Genomic DNA, 10,049 nt, shown 5'->3' on the forward strand with positions numbered 1-10,049 from the left:
GCAAGGGCGTGGCAAGGCACGCGGGGGGCCAAAAAATCAAAGTGCTCCGAAATCCACACGGGGGTGTCAAGCAACCTCCATGTACCGTGGCATGACCGTGGCCAAGGAATAAAGATAAAATTCCATGCCTAGGCCAAGTTGGACCAAGGCCCCGTCTCGTTTTGCTATAACCAAGGGCGTGGCAAGGCACGCGGGGGGCCAAAAAATCAAAGTGCTCTGAAATGCACACGGGGGTGTCAAGCAACCTCCATGTACCGTGGCATGACCGTGGCCAAAGAATAAAGATAAAATTCCATGCCTAGGCCAAGTTGGGCCAAGGCCCCGTCTCGTTTTGCTATAAGCAAGGGCGTGGCAAGGCACGCGGGGGGCCAAAAAATCAAAGTGCTCCGAATTGCACACGGGGGTGTCAAGCAACCTCCATGTACCGTGGCATGACCGTGGCCAAGTAATAAAGATAAAATTCCATGCCTAGGCCAAGTTGGACCAAGGCCCCGTCTCGTTTTGCTATAAGCAAGGGCAAGGCAAGGCACGCGGGGGGCCAAAAAATCAAAGTGCTCCGAAATGCACACGGGGGTGTCAAGCAACCTCCATGTACCGTGGCATGACCGTGGCCAACGAATAAAGATAAAATTCCATGCCTAGGCCAAGTTGGACCAAGGCCCCGTCTCGTTTTGCTATAAGATAGGGCGTGGCAAGGCACGCGGGGGGCCAAAAAATCAAAGTGCTCCGAAATGCACACGGGGGTGTCAAGCAACCTCCATGTACCGTGGCATGACCGTGGCCAAGGAATAAAGATAAAATTCCATGCCTAGGCCAAGTTGGACCAAGGCCCCGTCTCGTTTTGCTATAACCAAGGGCGTGGCAAGGCACGCGGGGGGCCAAAAAATCAAAGTGCTCTGAAATGCACACGGGGGTGACAAGCAACCTCCATGTACCGTGGCATGACCGTGGCCAAGGAATAAAGATAAAATTCCATGCCTAGGCCAAGTTGGACCAAGGCCCCGTCTCGTTTTGCTATAAGCAAGGGCGTGGCAAGGCACGCGGGGGGCCAAAAAATCAAAGTGCTCCGAAATGCACACGGGGGTGTCAAGCAACCTCCATGTACCGTGGCATGACCGTGGCCAACGAATAAAGATAAAATTCCATGCCTAGGCCAAGTTGGACCAAGGCCCCGTCTCGTTTTGCTATAAGATAGGGCGTGGCAAGGCACGCGGGGGGCCAAAAAATCAAAGTGCTCCGAAATGCACACGGGGGTGTCAAGCAACCTCCATGTACCGTGGCATGACCGTGGCCAAGGAATAAAGATAAAATTCCATGCCTAGGCCAAGTTGGACCAAGGCCCCGTCTCGTTTTGCTATAACCAAGGGCGTGGCAAGGCACGCGGGGGGCCAAAAAATCAAAGTGCTCCGAAATGCACACGGGGGTGTCAAGCAACCTCCATGTACCGTGGCATGACTATGGCCAAGTAATAAAGATAAAATTCCATGCCTAGGCCAAGTTGGACCAAGGCCCCGTCTTGTTTTGCTATAAGCAAGGGCGTGGCAAGGCACGCGGGGGGCCAAAAAATCAAAGTGCTCCGAAATGCACACGGGGGTGTCAAGCAACCTCCATGTACCGTGGCCAACGAATAAAGATAAAATTCCATGCCTAGGCCAAGTTGGACCAAGGCCCCGTCTCGTTTTGCTATAAGATAGGGCGTCGCAAGGCACGCGGGGGGCCAAAAAATCAAAGTGCTCCGAAATGCACACGGGGGTGTCAAGCAACCTCCATGTACCGTGGCATGACCGTGGCCAAGGAATAAAGATAAAATTCCATGCCTAGGCCAAGTTGGACCAAGGCCCCGTCTCGTTTTGCTATAACCAAGGGCGTGGCAAGGCACGCGGGGGGCCAAAAAATCAAAGTGCTCTGAAATGCACACGGGGGTGTCAAGCAACCTCCATGTACCGTGGCATGACCGTGGCCAAGGAATAAATATAAAATTCCATGCCTAGGCCAAGTTGGACCAAGGCCCCGTCTCGTTTTGCTATAAGCAAGGGCGTGGCAAGGCACGCGGGGGGCCAAAAAATCAAAGTGCTCCGAAATCCACACGGGGGTGTCAAGCAACCTCCATGTACCGTGGCATGACCGTGGCCAACGAATAAAGATAAAATTCCATGCCTAGGCCAAGTTGGACCAAGGCCCCGTCTCGTTTTGCTATAAGATAGGGCGTGGCAAGGCACGCGGGGGGCCAAAAAACTCAAAGTGCTCCGAAATGCACACGGGGGTGTCAAGCAACCTCCATGTACTGTGGCATGACCGTGGCCAAGGAATAAAGATAAAATTCCATGCCTAGGCCAAGTTGGACCAAGGCCCCGTCTCGTTTTGCTATAACCAAGGGCGTGGCAAGGCACGCGGGGGGCCAAAAAATCAAAGTGCTCTGAAATGCACACGGGGGTGTCAAGCAACCTCCATGTACCGTGGCATGACCGTGGCCAAAGAATAAAGATAAAATTCCATGCCTAGGCCAAGTTGGGCCAAGGCCCCGTCTCGTTTTGCTATAAGCAAGGGCGTGGCAAGGCACGCGGGGGGCCAAAAAATCAAAGTGCTCCGAATTGCACACGGGGGTGTCAAGCAACCTCCATGTACCGTGGCATGACCGTGGCCAAGTAATAAAGATAAAATTCCATGCCTAGGCCAAGTTGGACCAAGGCCCCGTCTCGTTTTGCTATAAGCAAGGGCGTGGCAAGGCACGCGGGGGGCCAAAAAATCAAAGTGCTCCGAAATGCACACGGGGGTGTCAAGCAACCTCCATGTACCGTGGCATGACCGTGGCCAAGGAATAAAGATAAAATTCCATGCCTAGGCCAAGTTGGACCAAGGCCCCGTCTCGTTTTGCTATAACCAAGGGCGTGGCAAGGCACGCGGGGGGCCAAAAAATCAAAGTGCTCCGAAATGCACACGGGGGTGTCAAGCAACCTCCATGTACCGTGGCATGACCGTGGCCAAAGAATAAAGATAAAATTCCATGCCTAGGCCAAGTTGGGCCAAGGCTCCGTCTCGTTTTGCTATAAGCAAGGGCGTGGCAAGGCACGCGGGGGGCCAAAAAATCAAAGTGCTCCGAAATGCACACGGGGGTGTCAAGCAACCTCCATGTACCGTGGCATGACCGTGGCCAACGAATAAAGATAAAATTCCATGCCTAGGCCAAGTTGGACCAAGGCCCCGTCTCGTTTTGCTATAAGATAGGGCGTGGCAAGGCACGCGGGGGGCCAAAATATCAAAGTGCTCCGAAATGCACACGGGGGTGTCAAGCAACCTCCATGTACCGTGGCATGATCGTGGCCAAGGAATAAAGATAAAATTCCATGCCTAGGCCAAGTTGGACCAAGGCCCCGTCTTGTTTTGCTATAACCAAGGGCGTGGCAAGGCACGCGGGGGGCCAAAAAATCAAAGTGCTCTGAAATGCACACAGGGGTGACAAGCAACCTCCAAGTACCGTGGCATGACCGTGGCCAAGGAATAAAGATAAAATTCCATGCCTAGGCCAAGTTGGACCAAGGCCCCGTCTCGTTTTGCTATAGGCAAGGGCGTGGCAAGGCACGCGGGGGGCCAAAAAATCAAAGTGCTCTGAAATGCACACGGGGGTGTCAAGCAACCTCCATGTACCGTGGCATGACCGTGGCCAAGTAATAAAGATAAAATTCCATGCCTAGGCCAAGTTGGACCAAGGCCCCGTCTCGTTTTGCTATAAGCAAGGGCGTGGCAAGGCACGCGGGGGGCCAAAAAATCAAAGTGCTCCGAAATGCACACGGGGGTGTCAAGCAACCTCCATGTACCGTGGCATGACCGTGGCCAAGGAATAGAGATAAAATTCCATGCCTAGGCCAAGTTGGACCAAGGCCCCGTCTCGTTTTGCTATAACCAAGGGCGTGGCAAGGCACGCGGGGGGCCAAAAAATCAAAGTGCTCTGAAATGCACACGGGGGTGTCAAGCAACCTCCATGTACCGTGGCATGACCGTGGCCAAAGAATAAAGATAAAATTCCATGCCTAGGCCAAGTTGGGCCAAGGCCCCGTCTCGTTTTGCTATAGGCAAGGGCGTGGCAAGGCACGCGGGGGGCCAAAAAATCAAAGTGCTCTGAAATGCACACGGGGGTGTCAAGCAACCTCCATGTACCGTGGCATGACCGTGGCCAAGTAATAAAGATAAAATTCCATGCCTAGGCCAAGTTGGACCAAGGCCCCGTCTCGTTTTGCTATAAGCAAGGGCGTGGCAAGGCACGCGGGGGGCCAAAAAATCAAAGTGCTCCGAAATGCACACGGGGGTGTCAAGCAACCTCCATGTACCGTGGCATGACCGTGGCCAAGGAATAAAGATAAAATTCCATGCCTAGGCCAAGTTGGACCAAGGCCCCGTCTCGTTTTGCTATAACCAAGGGCGTGGCAAGGCACGCGGGGGGCCAAAAAATCAAAGTGCTCCGAAATGCACACGGGGGTGTCAAGCAACCTCCATGTACCGTGGCATGACCGTGGCCAAAGAATAAAGATAAAATTCCATGCCTAGGCCAAGTTGGGCCAAGGCCCCGCCTCGTTTTGCTATAAGCAAGGGTGTGGCAAGGCACGCGGGGGGCCAAAAAATCAAAGTGCTCCGAAATGCACACGGGGGTGTCAAGCAACCTCCATGTACCGTGGCATGACCGTGGCCAACGAATAAAGATAAAATTCCATGCCTAGGCCAAGTTGGACCAAGGCCCCGTCTCGTTTTGCTATAAGATAGGGCGTGGCAAGGCACGCGGGGGGCCAAAAAATCAAAGTGCTCCGAAATGCACACGGGGGTGTCAAGCAACCTCCATGTACCGTGGCATGACCGTGGCCAAGGAATAAAGATAAAATTCCATGCCTAGGCCAAGTTGGACCAAGGCCCCGTCTCGTTTTGCTATAACCAAGGGCGTGGCAAGGCACGCGGGGGGCCAAAAAATCAAAGTGCTCTGAAATGCACACGGGGGTGACAAGCAACCTCCATGTACCGTGGCATGACCGTGGCCAAGGAGTAAAGATAAAATTCCATGCCTAGGCCAAGTTGGACCAAGGCCCCGTCTCGTTTTGCTATAAGCAAGGGCGTGGCAAGGCACGCGGGGGGCCAAAAAATCAAAGTGCTCCGAAATGCACACGGGGGTGTCAAGCAACCTCCATGTACCGTGGCATGACTAAGGCCAAGTAATAAAGATAAAATTCCATGCCTAGGCCAAGTTGGACCAAGGCCCCGTCTTGTTTTGCTATAAGCAAGGGCGTGGCAAGGCACGCGGGGGGCCAAAAAATCAAAGTGCTCCGAAATGCACACGGGGGTGTCAAGCAACCTCCATGTACCGTGGCATGACCGTGGCCAAGTAATAAAGATAAAATTCCATGCCTAGGCCAAGTTGGACCAAGGCCCCGTCTCGTTTTGCTATAAGCAAGGGCGTGGCTAGGCACGCGGGGGGCCAAAAAATCAAAGTGCTCCGAAATGCACACGGGGGTGTCAAGCAACCTCCATGTACCGTGGCATGACCGTGGCCAAGGAATAAAGATAAAATTCCATGCCTAGGCCAAGTTGGACCAAGGCCCCGTCTCGTTTTGCTATAACCAAGGGCGTGGCAAGGCACGCGGGGGGCCAAAAAATCAAAGTGCTCCGAAATGCACACGGGGGTGTCAAGCAACCTCCATGTACCGTGGCATGACCGTGGCCAAAGAATAAAGATAAAATTCCATGCCTAGGCCAAGTTGGACCAAGGCCCCGTCTCGTTTTGCTATAAGCAAGGGCGTGGCAAGGCACGCGGGGGGCCAAAAAATCAAAGTGCTCCGAAATGCACACGGGGGTGTCAAGCAACCTCCATGTACCGTGGCATGACCGTGGCCAACGAATAAAGATAAAATTCCATGCCTAGGCCAAGTTGGACCAAGGCCCCGTCTCGTTTTGCTATAAGATAGGGCGTGGCAAGGCACGCGGGGGGCCAAAATATCAAAGTGCTCCGAAATGCACACGGGGGTGTCAAGCAACCTCCATGTACCGTGGCATGACCGTGGCCAAGGAATAAAGATAAAATTCCATGCCTAGGCCAAGTTGGACCAAGGCCCCGTCTTGTTTTGCTATAACCAAGGGCGTGGCAAGGCACGCGGGGGGCCAAAAAATCAAAGTGCTCTGAAATGCACACAGGGGTGACAAGCAACCTCCAAGTACCGTGGCATGACCGTGGCCAAGGAATAAAGATAAAATTCCATGCCTAGGCCAAGTTGGACCAAGGCCCCGTCTCGTTTTGCTATAAGCAAGGGCGTGGCAAGGCACGCGGGGGGCCAAAAAATCAAAGTGCTCCGAAATGCACACGGGGGTGTCAAGCAACCTCCATGTACCGTGGCATGACTATGGCCAAGTAATAAAGATAAAATTCCATGCCTAGGCCAAGTTGGACCAAGGCCCCGTCTTGTTTTGCTATAAGCAAGGGCGTGGCAAGGCACGCGGGGGGCCAAAAAATCAAAGTGCTCCGAAATGCACACGGGGGTGTCAAGCAACCTCCATGTACCGTGGCATGAGCGTGGCCAACGAATAAAGATAAAATTCCATGCCTAGGCCAAGTTGGACCAAGGCCCCGTCTCGTTTTGCTATAAGATAGGGCGTGGCAAGGCACGCGGGGGGCCAAAAAATCAAAGTGCTCCGAAATGCACACGGGGGTGTCAAGCAACCTCCATGTACCGTGGCATGACCGTGGCCAAGGAATAAAGATAAAATTCCATGCCTAGGCCAAGTTGGACCAAGGCCCCGTCTCGTTTTGCTATAACCAAGGGCGTGGCAAGGCACGCGGGGGGCCAAAAAATCAAAGTGCTCTGAAATGCACATGGGGGTGTCAAGCAACCTCCATGTACCGTGGCATGACCGTGGCCAAAGAATAAAGATAAAATTCCATGCCTAGGCCAAGTTGGACCAAGGCCCCGTCTCGTTTTGCTATAAGCAAGGGCGTGGCAAGGCACGCGGGGGGCCAAAAAATCAAAGTGCTCCGAAATGCACACGGGGGTGTCAAGCAACCTCCATGTACCGTGGCATGACCGTGGCCAAGCAATAAAGATAAAATTCCATGCCTAGGCCAAGTTGGACCAAGGCCCCGTCTCGTTTTGCTATAAGCAAGGGCGTGGCAAGGCACGCGGGGGGCCAAAAAATCAAAGTGCTCCGAAATGCACACGGGGGTGTCAAGCAACCTCCATGTACCGTGGCATGACCGTGGCCAACGAATAAAGATAAAATTCCATGCCTAGGCCAAGTTGGACCAAGGCCCCGTCTCGTTTTGCTATAAGATAGGGCGTGGCAAGGCACGCGGGGGGCCAAAATATCAAAGTGCTCCGAAATGCACACGGGGGTGTCAAGCAACCTCCATGTACCGTGGCATGACCGTGGCCAAGGAATAAAGATAAAATTCCATGCCTAGGCCAAGTTGGACCAAGGCCCCGTCTTGTTTTGCTATAACCAAGGGCGTGGCAAGGCACGCGGGGGGCCAAAAAATCAAAGTGCTCTGAAATGCACACAGGGGTGACAAGCAACCTCCAAGTACCGTGGCATGACCGTGGCCAAGGAATAAAGATAAAATTCCATGCCTAGGCCAAGTTGGACCAAGGCCCCGTCTCGTTTTGCTATAAGCAAGGGCGTGGCAAGGCACGCGGGGGGCCAAAAAATCAAAGTGCTCCGAAATGCACACGGGGGTGTCAAGCAACCTCCATGTACCGTGGCATGACTATGGCCAAGTAATAAAGATAAAATTCCATGCCTAGGCCAAGTTGGACCAAGGCCCCGTCTTGTTTTGCTATAAGCAAGGGCGTGGCAAGGCACGCGGGGGGCCAAAAAATCAAAGTGCTCCGAAATGCACACGGGGGTGTCAAGCAACCTCCATGTACCGTGGCATGACCGTGGCCAACGAATAAAGATAAAATTCCATGCCTAGGCCAAGTTGGACCAAGGCCCCGTCTCGTTTTGCTATAAGATAGGGCGTGGCAAGGCACGCGGGGGGCCAAAAAATCAAAGTGCTCCGAAATGCACACGGGGGTGTCAAGCAACCTCCATGTACCGTGGCATGACCGTGGCCAAGGAATAAAGATAAAATTCCATGCCTAGGCCAAGTTGGACCAAGGCCCCGTCTCGTTTTGCTATAACCAAGGGCGTGGCAAGGCACGCGGGGGGCCAAAAAATCAAAGTGCTCTGAAATGCACACGGGGGTGTCAAGCAACCTCCATGTACCGTGGCATGACCGTGGCCAAAGAATAAAGATAAAATTCCATGCCTAGGCCAAGTTGGGCCAAGGCCCCGTCTCGTTTTGCTATAAGCAAGGGCGTGGCAAGGCACGCGGGGGGCCAAAAAATCAAAGTGCTCTGAAATGCACACGGGGGTGTCAAGCAACCTCCATGTACCGTGGCATGACCGTGGCCAAGTAATAAAGATTAAATTCCATGCCTAGGCCAAGTTGGACCAAGGCCCCGTCTCGTTTTGCTATAAGCAAGGGCGTGGCAAGGCACGCGGGGGGCCAAAAAATCAAAGTGCTCCGAAATGCACCCGGGGGTGTCAAGCAACCTCCATGTACCGTGGCATGACCGTGGCCAAGGAATAAAGATAAAATTCCATGCCTAGGCCAAGTTGGACCAAGGCCCCGTCTCGTTTTGCTATAACCAAGGGCGTGGCAAGGCACGCGGGGGGCCAAAAAATCAAAGTGCTCCGAAATGCACACGGGGGTGTCAAGCAACCTCCATGTACCGTGGCATGACCGTGGCCAAAGAATAAAGATAAAATTCCATGCCTAGGCCAAGTTGGGCCAAGGCCCCGTCTCGTTTTGCTATAAGGCGTGGCAAGGCACGCGGGGGGCCAAAAAATCAAAGTGCTCCGAAATGCACACGGGGGTGTCAAGCAACCTCCATGTACCGTGGCATGACCGTGGCCAACGAATAAAGATAAAATTCCATGCCTAGGCCAAGTTGGACCAAGGCCCCGTCTCGTTTTGCTATAAGATAGGGCGTGGCAAGGCACGCGGGGGGCCAAAAAATCAAAGTGCTCCGAAATGCACACGGGGGTGTCAAGCAACCTCCATGTACCGTGGCATGACCGTGGCCAAGGAATAAAGATAAAATTCCATGCCTAGGCCAAGTTGGACCAAGGCCCCGTCTCGTTTTGCTATAACCAAGGGCGTGGCAAGGCACGCGGGGGGCCAAAAAATCAAAGTGCTCTAAAATGCACACGGGGGTGACAAGCAACCTCCATGTACCGTGGCATGACCGTGGCCAAGGAATAAAGATAAAATTCCATGCCTAGGCCAAGTTGGACCAAGGCCCCGTCTCGTTTTGCTATAAGCAAGGGCGTGGCAAGGCACGCGGGGGGCCAAAAAATCAAAGTGCTCCGAAATGCACACGGGGGTGTCAAGCAACCTCCATGTACCGTGGCATGACTAAGGCCAAGTAATAAAGATAAAATTCCATGCCTAGGCCAAGTTGGACCAAGGCCCCGTCTTGTTTTGCTATAAGCAAGGGCGTGGCAAGGCACGCGGGGGGCCAAAAAATCAAAGTGCTCCGAAATGCACACGGGGGTGTCAAGCAACCTCCATGTACCGTGGCATGACCGTGGCCAAGTAATAAAGATAAAATTCCATGCCTAGGCCAAGTTGGACCAAGGCCCCGTCTCGTTTTGCTATAAGCAAGGGCGTGGCTAGGCACGCGGGGGGGCCAAAAAATCAAAGTGCTCCGAAATGCACACGGGGGTGTCAAGCAACCTCCATGTACCGTGGCATGACCGTGGCCAAGGAATAAAGATAAAATTCCATGCCTAGGCCAAGTTGGACCAAGGCCCCGTCTCGTTTTGCTATAACCAAGGGCGTGGCAAGGCACGCGGGGGGCCAAAAAATCAAAGTGCTCCGAAATGCACACGGGGGTGTCAAGCAACCTCCATGTACCGTGGCATGACCGTGGCCAAAGAATAAAGATAAAATTCCATGCCTAGGCCAAGTTGGGCCAAGGCCCCGTCTCGTTTTGCTATAAGCAAGGGCGTGGCAAGGCACGCTGGGGGCCAAA

Source organism: Trifolium pratense, unplaced genomic scaffold (assembly GCF_020283565.1).
Source record: "Trifolium pratense cultivar HEN17-A07 unplaced genomic scaffold, ARS_RC_1.1 scaffold_73, whole genome shotgun sequence".
Taxonomy (NCBI): Eukaryota; Viridiplantae; Streptophyta; class Magnoliopsida; order Fabales; family Fabaceae; genus Trifolium; species Trifolium pratense.